The 16,324-nt window shown below is 35.5% G+C and overlaps 1 protein-coding gene across 4 annotated transcripts in view; it reads right to left on the bottom strand.

The window, feature by feature from the left end:
- PKIB (cAMP-dependent protein kinase inhibitor beta) overlaps positions 1-15,697 on the bottom strand; it is a 105,653-nt gene extending 89,956 nt beyond the window's left edge. For 2 of the 4 annotated variants that reach the window (XM_081296170.1, XM_081296168.1), the window contains exon 1: positions 15,438-15,697. The gene's annotated coding sequence lies outside the window, so the exon portion shown is untranslated. Of the gene's footprint in view, positions 1-14,749; positions 14,870-15,343; positions 15,363-15,437 lie in introns of those variants that run through there. The other 2 variants (XM_081296171.1, XM_081296169.1) reach the window with 2 other exon arrangements.
- Positions 15,698-16,324: the final 627 nt, after the last annotated feature.

Raw genomic sequence — 16,324 nt, 5'->3', positions numbered from 1 at the left:
ACTAAACTAAGCAGATCTACTCACCCAAATGATTTTGAAGTCTTCACACTCATATTCTCTCATTTTTATCATTACAAGTTTAAAACAAGTATGTTATAAATAGAGATGAAATAATCTAGTATCTAAGGTATATTACAATGATTCAGAGCATGCATTCTAAGGACAGACTTTCTTATCATAAATCTATACTATGTACCTTTGACCAAGTTACTTAACCTTTCCAGACCACCCTTAATTTTCCCATGTATAAAATAACCTTAATAATGGTATGAACACACATAGTGGCTAGAAGGTTTAAATAACAAACTGAATACCAGTAACATAAAACAATGCCTGGGCATATTGTGTTTAATATGTTTTAGATTTATGGATACTCATATAACAAAGAAAGAAATCTATTGCCAATGTTATATATAATAAAAGTCACTTAGGAAAAGATTTAACTGTCTATTACTATTGATATAATACATCAGTAACTAACTGAATGGCCTTAGACACATTGATGCACAACTATATACATGTGTGAAATAAATTTCTGTGTGCAAGTCTTGAGAGAAATTTTTAAGTGTTCAAGCATGTACAAAAATAAGTAATATAGGTCTCTTAGAGAGGGCTGACCCAATACCAACAAAGAGGTTCATGTTGTTCTAAGGTATAAAAAGTATTATGTCTCAGCCTTAAAACAATGGATCTTCAGGAGAAACCATTGTTGTCAACAGAAACTTCTTAAATTCTAAAAACTGAACTCAGCCTTCTTAAGAGGGCTGACTAGTTTCAACCTGATAAATCTCCTTTAAAAAGTAATTTTGTGGGGCTGGGGAGTTGGCTCAAGTGGTTGCGTGTTCACTAGCATGCATGAGGCACTGGGTTTGATTCTCAGCACCACATAAAAATGAAATAAAGATATTGTGTCCACCTAAAACAAACAAAAAAAACAAGTAATTTGTGTACTGTGCTAGATATTAAACCTAAAATTAGAAATGGCCCCGGTAAATTGCTATGTGGCTTTTCTATACAGAAAGAACACTCAAAGCAGTATATCAAATATTAGTGACAAATTCTTTTGTTGATATTGAATCAAACACTTTACCATGCAGGTCCACTTGACAGAATTGAATTAGCTTTCAGGCTTTTCTCAAATGTAAATATTTGCTTTGGCTAAATAATGTTCATATGAAACATTACATATTCCATGCAGCATAAAGATTACTTTTCATTGATTCAGAAAGCTTATGTTGCAACTAAGTCTGAAGGAGAAAGAAAATAGAATGAAAGCTTTTGAAACCAGAACTTTAGCTGCCACTACTACCTGCCCTACTCCAAGTTCACGTTTAATTAAATTTATATCTGCAATTCCATAAATGGTTGAATGTTCATAGAACAAAAGTTATCTTCTTTGATCCTAAGATCAGATACTTACTGCTAACAACTCTTTAACCTCTAAGGAGATTTGGCCCCCTGCCAAGCTGTACAGCTTCTCCCATGGGGGTAGGCCCACCACTACTATCAAACTCCATGGGGGATGATGTGACACCAAGGAGTCCCAGGTTGCTTAGCAACAACCCCTATGACTGCTCTTCAGAGACTGCTAGGCAACATTGCTGTGTTTGACCTAGCTGTTCCCAAGTGCACTCCCAGCTCAATGGCTATCAAGAGGGCCAGGTTCACAGGAGGCCAGGGGCACCTGCTCCAGTAAGTGACTAGTTACATAATCTGCACACATATTTCTCAGAATTCTCTTCAACTGTCACTAAATAAAAATCAGAGCAGAGCTAGTTCCTACCCTGAAGGGTACCCTTGAAAGTATCCTTGATTTAAACACTCTACTTGGAGGTTCAGAGAAGCTGACAGAAAAACTAAAGCATCAGAACCAAAATCTGTGACCAAAAAATGTCTTAAGTTAAAAAAATATATATATCATGAAGTCACATTTATCAAATCACATTTAGAATATGACTTTCAAATCTTCATAATTTCAAAGATTTTTACTGTTTAGCTATTTTCTGTTCATAAATGAAGAAATAGGGAAAACATAACTTAAATCACATCCCTCTTACCGAAAACCTGTAGCTAAAGATATTTGAACACCTAACTATATTTCAGTACAGAAATTTCTAGGAAAGGCCTTAAATTCTTATCTAAAATTAAACCCACTTTTACATCTTCAGTCTCAACATTTAACATAGTTTCACACCCTAAAATTCAACAAGTCTAAAGTAGTCTTTTTTTTTCATCCATAACTGATTTACACCTTAGAAGGCAATCACCTACTTAAACAATTTATGAACTTACCCACTCAAACCATGAGTCCAGCCCTGCCCACATATCACTTACCTCTGTTATAGGCAAAGAGTTGTATGCTCAGAGGTTCATGCATTGGCAGCCAGCACATACCACAGTACAAATAAGATTCCATTATTCCCCTAATTCGAAACTTTCAGTCAAGTCCAATATATCTAGCATAGTATGAAAGGCAATTCTGAATCTCTTTCTTGTCCAGCTTCCAGCCACATTTCTTGTTGCTATCCCAAAGAGTACACACTTCATTATGTTGACTTAATTATAGTTTCTTAAATACATTTTGCAAGTCTCATTTGTGGACACTGTCCCCTTTGCCTGAAAAACTACTGGGTATCTTTCAAGATCTGACAATAAAAACACCACCTCCACACCAAGCAACTGGCCATGATTTTAAGATTTCTTATCCTTTGAACATGCTTCATACTTGATTCATATTGCTATGGGGACTTTAGTCACAATGTTTTCCAGTTATTTACCTATCCAATATTAATCCTCTGCCTCTTCAATGACTGGGAACTTGTTAGGTAAAGTCGATCTCCTCAGGCATATTCCATGACAGTAAGAAGATGTTTATATTACAATTTATTAATGATTAGAGAACAGTACTCCTAGGCAAAAATATATGAGGATTGTGAATCTTTTCATTTTTAACCTCTTCAACCTTCCAGGAGATGTGAAATAAAATAATTCACCAAAAACTAAAAATTCAATCTTCTGACTACTGAGCTTGTTGTCTTCTTTCTAAACTAAAGTGAGTAATTATAGTTAAGTAATCAAATACCCCTACAGTGAGCTAATTCATCCAGTAAGAAGGTTAATAATAATCAGATTTCCTGTGTCTTTTTTTTTGAGTTTGGGGATTTTAACCAAGAGCCTTACATATGCTAAGCCAGAGCTCTTCCACTGAGTTGTATTCCCTAGCCCATGTTCCCTATATTAAAAGCATAGTAACATGAAACTCAAGGGAGCTACATGTTTAGGTAACCAAATCCCCAAAAGCTGGTTTGGATCCATTCTGATTAGCAAATTTTATATATCTATTTCATGCAGGAATTTTTTGGTGCAACTAATATAGGGGAAATAATATAACAACTAATTTAAAGCTAACTAAAAACTAAGAAAAAGTTATCCTAATTTGAAAACATAAAAATTCACAGTGTTTTACTCAATATCTGCCTTTCTCAAAGTACTAACTGAAATATTAAATTAAATGAGCAAATCATGCACAAAAGACCATGAATGTAGCAGTCGAACATAACATCACAAATCCACTCAACCTTTCCTTTACCACCTTCAGAGCTAGAGATACATACAAGCCTTCATTCTCATGTTTTTCTGGAACTTCTTAATTTCATGCATATGCATAACCTTATTGCTAATTATTTTTATATTAGCAGTAATATGATTATCTAACTTAAACCAATCTATACACATTTTAATCAATGGAAATCTGAATTAATAGCCTATGTTGAAAAGACGAGGGAGAACTCCTAGTCTATTATGAGTGTGTGGATTCCATATGGTGAAAAGTCTGTGTTTCTTCAACCAGGAAGCTAGTACTATGGGAAATATTGGACTAGGCCAGAAAGTACTCACAATAACAGAATAAAGTTTGTAGGCAATTTTCCTTGATATTGTATGTCTTAAAATATTACTTATATATTAAGACAAAATAGGCATATTATAATGTAGAATGCAAATGTATATATACATTTGTAAGATCAATGTAAAATTTGAAAGAAGATTTGTCCCTTCAACAGAGAATTTTACCTATAAATTTAATGTCTGTAGATTTCTGGGAATTCTTTGGTGAAGAGAGTGAGAAGCCCCTTTTTTGTGGGTGTAACTCCTCCCTAGGTTATGTTAAGAGGGAGATTTCTTCTTGGATGTATGCACACACACACACACACCCCCATATGTAGGCTTGGCTTTAGCATATCATCACCACATTTAAACTCAATGTGCTACCCCACTTAATATAATTATTGATTTTTAATTTCAGTTTAACCTTTATGACAGTTTTCTTTTCTTTTTCTTTCTTTTTTTTTTTTTTTTTTTTTTTTTGGTGGTGGTTCTAAGGATTGAACCCAGGGCCTTGTGAGGCAAGCATTCTACCAACTGAGCTATATCCCCAACCCTTCTTAAATTTTGAGACAAAATTCTTTATCTTTCCAATATTAGTCCTAAATATGCAGGTCCTCAGAGAACATCAAAGAATCAGTCCAAACCCTGACGATGAAAAGTGATGGACCCTAGGAATTGTAGGGAGACTTCTTAGTCTATTATAAATTAAAAAAAAAATCAGTCTATAAATATTTTTGTGTTTATCCACATATCAACAACCTATTAAAATAATTTTTGATTCATAAAGTACAATACTGATTATATGATTCCACAAAACATTCAAGGATGACCCTTAGCTATAAATTTAAACCCAAAGTCTTCATCCTGAAGTTTAAGGCCTTCCACTACATCCCCAATCTATCTTTTTAATTTTTTTCTGTTTTAGTATCTTTGCTCACTCTTGCTCTTGTTCAGAATGTTTTATCCACTCATGTAAATTCTATCAGTCCTTCTAGAACCATTCCAATTACTACAGCCTCTATACCATTTTTCTGATTAGCAACAAAGTTCACCTTCCTCTTAAACTCCATCATTATTTCTTTCATGGAACTTATTATACTCTGCCTTGAAGGACAGTTGTGTGTGCTCACCTCACTGAAACAGATAAAATTTTAAGTACCTTATAAAAAAGATGGAGTCCCAATCATTACTATATGTACTACATCATTGAAAGCAAATGCCTGAATCTAGGAAGATGCTTTTTTATGTTTTTTTTAAATTTTTTAATTTGTTCTAATTTGTTATACATGACAGTAGAATGCACTTTGACACATGGTACACAAATAAAGCAAAACTTCTCAATCCTCTGGCTGTACGTGGTACAGTCACACCCGTGGTGTAATCAAATGTGTATATAGGGTAATAGTGTCTGTCTCATTCTACTGTCTTTAGGAGAATGCTTTTTAATAGACATTTGTTTATATGAGTTTAGTTAACTTTTCATCTCAAAGATGCTTGTACTGACTTATAGAATTCCTTCAAACTTAAAGGAACCACCCTTGGAAATGAATCAAAAATGAATGGATATATGTAGCATTAAAATATGAAATTATAGGCTTTATTTAGAAACACAGGAACTTTTTTCAATGGGCTGACTTCATGATGAAGAACTGAAATCATATTATTCACATTGGTAAAATCATGTTGAGAAAAATCTGAAATCTCAAGAAATTAAAAGACTTCCCTAGCGTCTTATGACTAATTAAAAACTGAGTTGGCTACACAAAAAAACTTTTTAATTTCCAGTTTATTTTGTTTATTTATTTCCAGTGTGATTTCCCCCAAAATTATGTCCTAAATTATAATAGTATCAAAAATGTTTTCTCAAATGCGAGTTGAAAAAATAATTATATAAAGAGGAAAGAGTCCCTTCTTTCTTTTTTATTATTTTTCTTTAAGATATTTTAGTGTGAATAATTTAAAATAAAATTAATTAATTAGTTAGAAGACTACACTGAACAAGATTTATTTATACAAAATTTATTTGCAACTTAAACTACAAAGAATATAGTCAAGAATCAGGATATTAAAATATACTGTTGTTCAGTATATAATATATATACTGAATATGTACTGTTTTTCAATTATAAATATATAGTATATACTGTTATTCACTTATAAATTTCATGAAAAATCTGTTAATGATGCTTACAGTTTTTACACACAACACAGTTTATAGGTTTAATCAAAGTCTATTTATGCCTCTCTTTGTTTTAATCCATTTGTCAGTAGTTTTCAGGATGATAGTAAATATCTTTTTCTGCTCAACATTACCCTTTGAAAAACCTTCCTTTCTCTTACTGTTTGATTCAATTGTTTCCAAAAATGATAAGAACCAGATCAGACAAATCAGTGCTTCAATTGTCTCTAGTTGCAGTGATTATTTCAGAAATGGTGTGACTCACATGTGCCCAACAGGCTTATTACATTTTCCCAACCACAGCAATTGCTTCAAGGATGGGCTTATGATACAAGTTGGTCCATCCTAGGACTTGCTTCAAAGCCACTGAGCACAGACACACTTGACACACTTTTTCTTTGAGTTCACACTTGAATATTTAGTTTTGGAACTGTCAGTAGCTATTTTCTCACTAACCAGAGCTTGAGAATGAAGCCAAGTAGAAGAATAGTAGATTCAAGAAGGAAAACAGGTCGTTATACAATAAACTTCAGATCAAGCTATGACTAAAGACACAGTATTTCAGTTACATAAATCTGATAAATTTCTCCTTTCTTTTTATGCCAATTTGCTGTGAGTTTTCTATCAATGGTTAACAATAACAACTAAATATTCCTAAAAAATGTGCTTAACAGAGTTTCTCATCACCCAAGAGCTTTAAAAAGTCCATCTAGAGATAAAACAGTGATACAACATACTTGAGATAAAACAACAGCAGAAAGGTTTAAAATTAAGAAGACAGGTGACTTTGACTTAAAAAAAAAAACTTCAAAACCTTCAAAAGTGTTTGACTTTTATGTCAGTTTCGCTCCATATAGCATCCTGGGAAACACCTTAATCCCAGAAAAAAAAAAAAAACGGGATATTTAGCCATGCTAAATTGAAATACAGAGATATTTGCATTAATTTGCATTAACAAGAAGACAAGGGGTCATTGGGTCATGGAGGACTCAGGCAGGTGGTAGTGAGGCTGTGAGGTTACTTTGGTTGGTAGGAAAGAAGATGGTAGAAGACTAGCCAGAAGTACACAATCAAGCTCTCCATTAACTTGTGTTGATAGAAATATGGAATCCACTGAAATACGTCTTACTCTGGTCACTAAAAGCAAAGAGAATGAAAATAGCTAGAAACTATAAAAATGTTACTTTGAGGTGGTAAAAGACAGATGTAGATCAAGGTAGCTTAGTGATGCTGGAATAAGGTTCAGAAATGGTGACAAGAAAGCATGTGGGTGAAATGTCTTTCACTATGGTTAGGAAAACGATGAGGAAGGTAGTAAGATCCATGGCAGGTGAGAGGTTGAGGGGACAGGGGCAGCTATTTCAAATCAATGAGGAAAGAGTCAACTACAGAACAAAGGGAGTTGGGACAGAACTAACCATTAAAAATAATAATAAATTTAGATCACTACTTTATTCCTTACTAAAATAACATTCAAGCAGTTAAAAATTTAAAGAGAAACAAAAGACACCAAAAGTACAACAAGCAAACAGATCGACAGTTTTGCAAGTGGGAAAGGACTTTACAAACTTCACAAAATCAGAGATAATGTGAGAATAAATTGATAGATTTGACATTCATAATAAATAAAATATCTACAAAGCAAAGCATCCTAAATAATTTGTGACTTCAAAAAAAGCTGATTTGGGGGTTAGGGTTGTGGCTCAGCAGTAGAGTACTTACCTAGCACATGTGAGGTGCTAGGTTCAATCCTCAACACCACATAAAAATAAATAAATAAATAAAGGTATCGTGTCCAACTACAAGTATAATATATATATATATATATATATATATATATATATATGTTATACATATACACACATACACATGTATGTGTGTATATAATACACATGTATGTGTATATATATATATACACACACATATATGTATATATATATACACACACACATGTATTTGTATGCATACACACACACACACACACACACACACATATATATATATGCTGATTTTAAAAATTGCAGCATAACAGACATGCAAATTGCTAATATCCTAACAAATAAAATCTCTTGCAACAAAAAAATGGAAAAATAAGCAAAGAATATGAGTTATTCATGAAAATAAATTCAAAATGTTCAATACACATATTGCTTAACTCAAAATATTCAGCCTACCAGTCAAAATAAGATGAAACACGTACTATCTTTTCCCACCAATTTATAAATTGTATAATTCAACTGTGGCTTAGTGGCCTCATACCTCTGAGTTCAATCCCTGGCACCCCCACCCAATTTTTTTTAATTTATAAATTAATGGGGAAAGATAGTATATGCTTTAAACCTATATTGGTATGTTAGTAAAAATGTTATTTTGAGTGTAAATCACAGACTTTCCCAAAAAGAAATTTTGCAAAATATAATAAAAATCCTCAAAAAATTAATATCCTTTGACCAAGCAACTTTATGTCTGGAAATGTATTCAAAGGAAATAATTAAGATATGTATAGGGCTGCTGTTGTGGCTCAGCAGTAGAACATTTGCCTAGCATGTGTGAGGCCCTGGGTTCGATCCTCAGCACCACATAAAAAATACAAAGATAAATAAAGAAATAAAATAAAGGTATAAGAAAAAGAGGTACAGATACAATATAAAATCATTGACAGTATTATCTACTATGCTATTGCTTATAAAACTGAATGTGGTAATATTCTGCATATCTAAAAACAGGAGATTCATTAGGTAGTTTAATAGAATGCTATATATCCCCTAAAGTCTATAATTTACTACACTGGGAAGATATATTAAGATCTATCTGGAAAGATACATTAAAATGATTTATTAAGTGGGAAACAGGGCATATGTGATATAATTTTGTTTCATAAAAAGCTATGTATATGCAAAGAATAATTTTACAATTTTATTTCTAATTGGCCAGCCAACTAAATAAAGTAGATTCTATTGTTTTTCAAATATTATTCTGAATTTCTGACTTCATTGAAATGTGTATTATCACAGAAACTCTTTAAAAATTTAAAAGTTTAAAAGTTTGTGATACTTTAGGTGGGACCAGTACTACTTGGGTATAATTTCACATCTGTAATTCTTCGTGAAGAACTGAATTGCAAACACATGCTACATTTAAACATTGCTAAAGTTTAAAACAATGTGTTTTTATGAGTTAGCTACTTTTAAATTTTTTATTTTGTGTTAAATCAATGCCTATCACAGGCACAATGAAATTAGAAAGTAGCCTTTCAGCAAACTGGAAATGCCAGTTTTCTCATGCCCTTAATATCTAGAACTTATCTAGCTAAAAACTTTTTACACAATACTTTATATAAAAGGAAAGTATTATTTATTTTTCTTTTCTTTTTTTTCCAATCTGCTGGGGGTGGTGGAGTTTGTCTGTAATTCCATTTACTCAGGATGTTAAGTAAGATTGCTTAAGCCTAGGAGTTCAGGATCAACCTGGTCAATCTAGTGAGACCTACCTCAATAAATTAATTTTTTCATTAAATTTGTTGTTCCTACTCATTTTTATTCTGGCAATAGCAATTTTAAGAAGAAAAAATACCCCTCCCCTTATAGACAGGTCTCATTTCCTCATTATCAAATTTGTATAGGACAAATGAATGGAAAACCTCAAATGACCTGGTTCATTTCAGAGGTGTAGAACTTTGACCTTGGCAATATACACTAGATGCACTGCACAAATTATTGTGTTACTTTTTGCAACCGTCTTTGCAACTGACACTGAGGATGACAGCTGAGCATGTGCCACACTGCAGTGGCTGATAAGAATGTCCAATGTAAGTGGATGAGCTAGGCATTTTATTCAGTTTGAGTTATGATGGTCAAAGGGCTGTGGATGCATGCACCAATCAAATCTGAGCTCTGATACTTTCTATTAAATGACTTCAGATACTCTCTTCACCTATTCATCTGGAAAACAGCCTTACACCAACACTCACAAGAGAGAGAATAAGTGAAACACATGAAAATATCTAATTTGAGGCATGGCAAGTTGCTTAGTAAACACTAGTTGACCTTTTTTAAACATATACAGTCATTTCTATGGAAAGAATAAAATAACTACTTTCCCATTGAAAAATTTCAAACTTCTCTTCCAAATTGAAAATCATATTGTACATATAGGAATTCCACTTTTGTCCTTAATTCAACCCCTCCTCTGGAAAACAGCTCTGTGAATAATCTGTACTACCAGTCTTTCCCACACTCATGAGTCCTTTACGGTGGCTAAAGAGAGAATCAAGGCTCTCTTTTAAATATTAAATAGAAGTTTTATTTGATCCTATGTTCTGCTCCTCCTCCCTACCCAACTTTCTCCTCCATCACTTTAATTAATGCTGGAAGAGTCTTCAACACTAGTTGATCCATTTTCTTACTTGCCATTTCCTTAATGCAATTTATTTGTCAAATAAAAAGTTCTTTTAATCCTTCTTCTGCTATTTCCTTTTATGACTATGACCTGTTGATCATGCTACACGTTTTGAAGCTCTACATTCACTGGTTGCTATGACAATGTTCTTTCCAGCTTCTCCTCTTGGGCTTCTGAGCGATCTCATTTCCCAGCCAACCACTTTCTCCTAGGTCTCATTCTACCTACTTACCACGGGAGGTGTCACCATTGTATTTACTTCCTTCATGCCAATGTCAATTAAATCTAGATCTCCTGAGTTTCTTATTCAACAGCCTCTTGGACACCTTACTTTTGATTTATCTTTCACTATCATCTTTGATTTCTATTGTATTTGTTTCCTAAATCTACTGTAACAAATTTCCACAGAATAAGTGGCTAAATACAACAGAAATTTATTTTCTCATAGTTTAGGAGGCTAGCAATTCAAAATCAAGGTGTTAACAGAGTTAGTTCCTTCTTTTAGATGCAAAGGGAGAATCTGTTCCATGCCTCATTCTTAGCTTCTGGTTGTAGACAGCAAACCTTGGCGTCCTGTGGTTTAAAGTTGCGTAACTGCAGTCTCTACCTCCATTGTCACATGTTCATCTTCCTTCTATATATTTCTGACTTCTATTAAAAGACATCCTTATCCCAGTATAACCTCATCCTAACTAATTGCATCTGCAGTGACCCTATTTCTAAATAAGGTCACATTCTGAGATTCTGGGAAGAACATGAATTTGAGGGAGACATAATCTAGTACACCCACCAAATCTACTCACGTTCTCACATTGCTATGTTCACAAGTAGCGCTAGCTTACAACTACTAACCAAGGATCTGAGAAATATTCTTGACTGTTCCCTCTCTGTATAACTTCATATCCCAGATATTATTAAGCTTAATTATTTTCAGGTCCTGATATTTCTGGAATGTGAATAGTCTTCATTCCTCATTCTGTTGCTCTAACTCACTCCTTAGAAACTCTTGCTTTGAACAACTAAAATAGTTTGTTGAATGCCCCTCAAAACTAACTTTTTCAGAGGTTACATGTACAACAGGTCATGTATGTATATATGGTTGAAAGACACTAGAAATGGGTTGGGTTTTTCCCCCCTGGTATTTTCTAACTTTTCACTACTGTGGAAAGTTCCACTTCTATACTACAATGCCACAAAACTATGATGGATATCCTTCCTGAGGAAAAGAGGAACTAAGAACTAAGAGGCATAACAGTTTCTGTGGAAGCATCAGCCTTTGTAACTTCTTCTTTTGACTTGATAGATTCTTAACAAACCTTCCAAATGTTACAAAATCCATCATACCTATCATCTGGTTTTTTATAAGATTTCAAGACCTCTTTGGGAAAGCCAGACAAAATGAACTTATTTCAGCCTTTTGAGATTTAATATTATCCCTGATTCCAGAGGCTCTATGATAAAAGTACTTATTTTCATTTATAAAAATAAACAGATATCATAAACAAATGTAATCACATGAGTTATAAGCCTTCCTTGTTTACACACACACACACTGATTTTAAGAATGGTGTTGTCTTCTCAAGATACATTAGGTCAGCCCATCAAAATTAGTCTAGAAGTAAATCATTTTGTGATTATTAAAATTAAGCATGCTTGGGGAGACTACTCAACTCTTTCCTTTCTTCTATGGCTTTCCTCCTGAAGCTATCACATGGGGCCTCAGTTTACCCCTTTATTTCACTCCCTAAAATGAAAAACTATAGTTACCAATGCTGATTCCCACACCCCATGGAAATGGGGTTTCCTCCTTCATCAGCATAACACATCTTAAGGCTTATAAGGAAGCCAGGACTGTGGGAAGGAAGAGTCCAGGAAGGTGTCTGGCTCCATTTTTACCATTTGTGAAATTCTTTTGTTGTTGCTCTTTCAAACAAGTCAACTCTCCTTTTAACAAAGAATACAACTCTTGGACATAGTCATGTTCTTAAGACTAGAGTGACTGGAGGACACAAATCTAATCTGCTCTGTAAAGTCTGTAGTATGAACTATCCCTGGGAAGACTCATAAAACTGCTTTTTTTTTTTTTTTTTGAAGCTGCGAACTGGAAGTCTTTTATCATATCGTTTATTGTTTTGCTTCTGATGTTCAGAAAGGAATAGTTTTTTTTTCCTAATTCAATCAAACTTTTGCATTGAAAATATTTGCTGTCAAGCCATTCAGGGCCAAGTCTCATCAATATCTTGAAATACAATTTTTAAATTGCTCTCATTCTCAATTTCAGTGGAAATCTAGCCTTGATTAACCTAGTTAGTATTTAAAAAAAAACCTTAAGCAAGAAATATTATTGAGAAAAGTTGCCACAACTTTTAAAAATTTGTTTGCTGTACTTGAGCTCTAAATTTCAAAAGAAGTGAAGTGTTTTATCTCAACCCTCTCTCTACATACATATAAAATCATATTTGGTCCACTAAGAAGCCTCCATTCCTCTAGAGCTATCTACATTTTGTAAATATATAATTTCTACCAAAAATCATTTTATGATGTTCTTTAAAGATTAGACACAAGTCTAGCATACAACCAAGATATTCTACTCCTAAGTATCTACCCAAGATAAATGAAAACCACTGATATAGCAAAGACTTGCATGTGATTTGCATCATTCATAACAGCCCCAAGTAGGAAATATTTCAAATTCCCATCAACTAGTAAATAGACAGAATATGGTATATGCATATGATGAAAAATTATTCAGCAATAAAAACACATACCACAACGTGGATGAACCTCAAAATCATCATGCTAAGTTAATAAAGTCATAAACAAAAGAACACATGATATATTATTCTATTTATATGAAATATTCAGAAAAGGCAAATCTGTAGAAACTAAAAGGAAATTAATGGTTGCCTAGAGCTAGGATGAGAACAGTGACTATAAATAGGCATGAGCCATCTTAAAGTGATGAAAATATCCTAAAACTAGGTTTTAATGGTAGTTTTACAACTTGGAGACTGTTATAAAAATCATTGATAGGGCTAAGTTTCTCAAAATCATTTGCCTGTAAAAGGGATACACTGTATGATTTGTAAACTTGCAAATTATACTTCAAATTTGTAAAAAAAAAATCTGTAATGCAAACTGCAACTGTAATATTATGAGGAAAATTACATTTATCGATTATCAATGTAAACTGGTCAGCTTAAAACTGACCAATGAAGAGAAAAAAATCCTTTAACAGAAATAAAACTTGCCACATTTTTAATATTCTGCATAATGTAATCCATTATTAATATGATATTTTGTTGAATGTGGTGAAGATTAAAAAGTCAATTACTAAAAACTTCTCCAAATTTTCTTCTCATACTTTGCTTCAAAATTGAACATTTGTACTTCCTAAACACCTTCTTAGAAAGGAACTCTCTTAAGTTAGTGTCAGTACAGGGGCACTGAAAAATGCTTAACAATCTCAGGAAACACATTTTTGAAAAATACTGATCTAACCAACCTCGACCCAGAACCTACTTGCCTGACGTCCCAGTGCTTCCTGTGAGCTTTATGGTAATCAGTTCTCATTTTAATAATTCAAATTCTGTGCTTTTTGAATATTAAATTCCAGGGAGACATTTTCAAATGTGTGGCAATGTCTGTAAGAAGGAAGGCATCTTATGAGAGAGGAAGTGGACAGATGGAGTTTGAATCTAGAAGTATACAAAGAAATGCTTCAAGAGTAATTCTAAAATGCACGTGGTAGTTCATGCCTATAATCCCAGAGACTAGGGAGACTGAAACAGGAGGATCACGAGTTCAAAGCCAGCCTTACCAATTTAGCAAAGGCACTAAGCATTTTAACAAGACCCTGTCTCTAAGTAAAATATTTTTAAAAGGGCAGGGGTTGTGGCTCAGTGGTAAAATGCTCCTGGTTCAATCCTGGCTTTAAAAAAAAATGTAATTCTAATCCATTTTCAGTATCCAACCATTGATGAGTGTTTTGGTTTCCATTTTATTTTTTCTAAGTGAGAGTTTAAGTGGTCATCAGCTTTACATAAGGACCTACACGGTCCTGCATGGACTCCAGTTAACACCACCACCTGCAGGGACAGGGATGTTTCAGTGATTTCCTTGCGTCTAGCTCCTGCCCTTCGCTTTTATGAAGGATGAGTTAGGCAGGCTGCTCTTTCAGGGTTAAGTTCTACCAAGACCTGAGGACCTGTGTTCTCAACCTGACTTGGGAAGGCACTTGTGACCCCGGGGATTGGGTAAAGCAGGATCATCTGCCCTGGAAGGCACCTTCAGAAACTTCCACAAAGGGCTGTGGCAGCAGCAGTTTCCTGAGACCTAGGAACTCTGCCCCTTCTGCTCCTGCGACCACTTTGCACTCAGGTCCCTCTTCAGGGACCGCCCCAGGTCCTAGAAGAAGGAAAAAGTCCAGTCGCTACAAGCGAGGCCATCCGTTTTACTCACCTGCATATTCTATCAAGAATGGACAGAAACCGGTAGAATGAGGTGACTTCACTAAAGTCACACAGCTTACCGCTGGAAGAGCTGGTTGGAACGCGTATCCCTGCTGACCCCGTGGCCACTGGCTGCCTGGGGCTTGGACAGAGCTGCCCAAAGAAAACGACGTGGCATTGCCGGCGCGATTGTGAAAAGGCTCAGCAACTCCTAACAGGAGGTCACCAATACCCACCTTCAGTGGCGAGTGAGCTAAAAGCAGATGACCAGACATTCCGGATTACGCCTGTTGACCTGAGCGCCTCCTTTCACTCTAATAAAAAAACCCTAGCTAGCAGTTCAAGATTTGGTCGACCTAGTAAGAGATATCTGCCTTGAATTTCCCCAATGCTGTGCAGACCCAGAAGAAAATGGGAAAGTTGCACTTACATCGTTTGCTCAGTCTCCCCGACTCCCCTAGTCCCTTCCCTCCGTCCTTTCATCAGTGACACCGATTCCTGTTCCTGGTCCTCCAGGTACATACCAGCCGCGCGCAGAGATGCCGGCGTTGCCTGGGCCAGGTCCTCTCTCCCTAGGGCTCTCCCAGCCTCGCGGCGACGCTTAGCTGCGACGCGGGCTCTAGCTCGCTGCCGCCTCTACAGTCCACCGGGTTGTGGCCTCGTCTGAGTTGCTGGACTAGGGAGCAGCCAGGCGGTGGCGGCGATTTGTGGGGCGGAGGGAGCGACCGGATCCCGCCCCCGGCAGCAGAGCAGGCTCCAGTCCTAGGAGCACAACTGGTTACCGCAGAGCTCCCCAGGGCAATTCCCTGCTGGCCACCGGGGGAAAGCCTTTTTCCTGCGTACAAGCGCATTAACAGACGACTAACTAATCATCCAAGATCGTCACAGAACCCGTGTCTTCCCCGCTTGCCACTCCCAGTTCCCCTGGGTGAGGCTGTGTTAAGAATTCGCTGGCGACCATTGAGGAAATTTCTCATTTCTAGCTGCTCTGCTCACTGACGCTACCAGCCGGTTTTGGTAGACCGATTTGTGCACACCCCTAGGGTTTGGGCTCCAGGTGCCCTAAGTTTGCCCTTTGCTCTAATTGTGGCTATTGGGAGAAGGTAGGACTGTGCATAGTTCCTTATCTGCACCTAGAATCTGGGTCTTCGTGTTTATTAAGTTTTTATTGACAGATTGGAAAACAAAATAGAATGCAAGACTTTTTGTGCAAAGAAACGCAGGGCTCTATGTATATTGAATTTGGCGATTAGGTTCTCACTAAGGAAAATAATGACCTCACTATTAAGGTCTCCTTTTGCCCTTAAAAGCCTTAGAAAATGGATGACCATGCTGCTGATAAAAATTAAGAAGTTCTTTTCTCCTTCTTGAGAAAGTGGTTTCTCACTGAAGTCCTGAGATCCCCTCTAAG

The sequence above is a fragment of the Spermophilus citellus genome (genome assembly GCF_964194105.1).
Source record: "Spermophilus citellus genome assembly, chromosome: 5".
Taxonomy (NCBI): Eukaryota; Metazoa; Chordata; class Mammalia; order Rodentia; family Sciuridae; genus Spermophilus; species Spermophilus citellus.
This window is presented reverse-complemented; position numbering and strand designations above follow the sequence as displayed.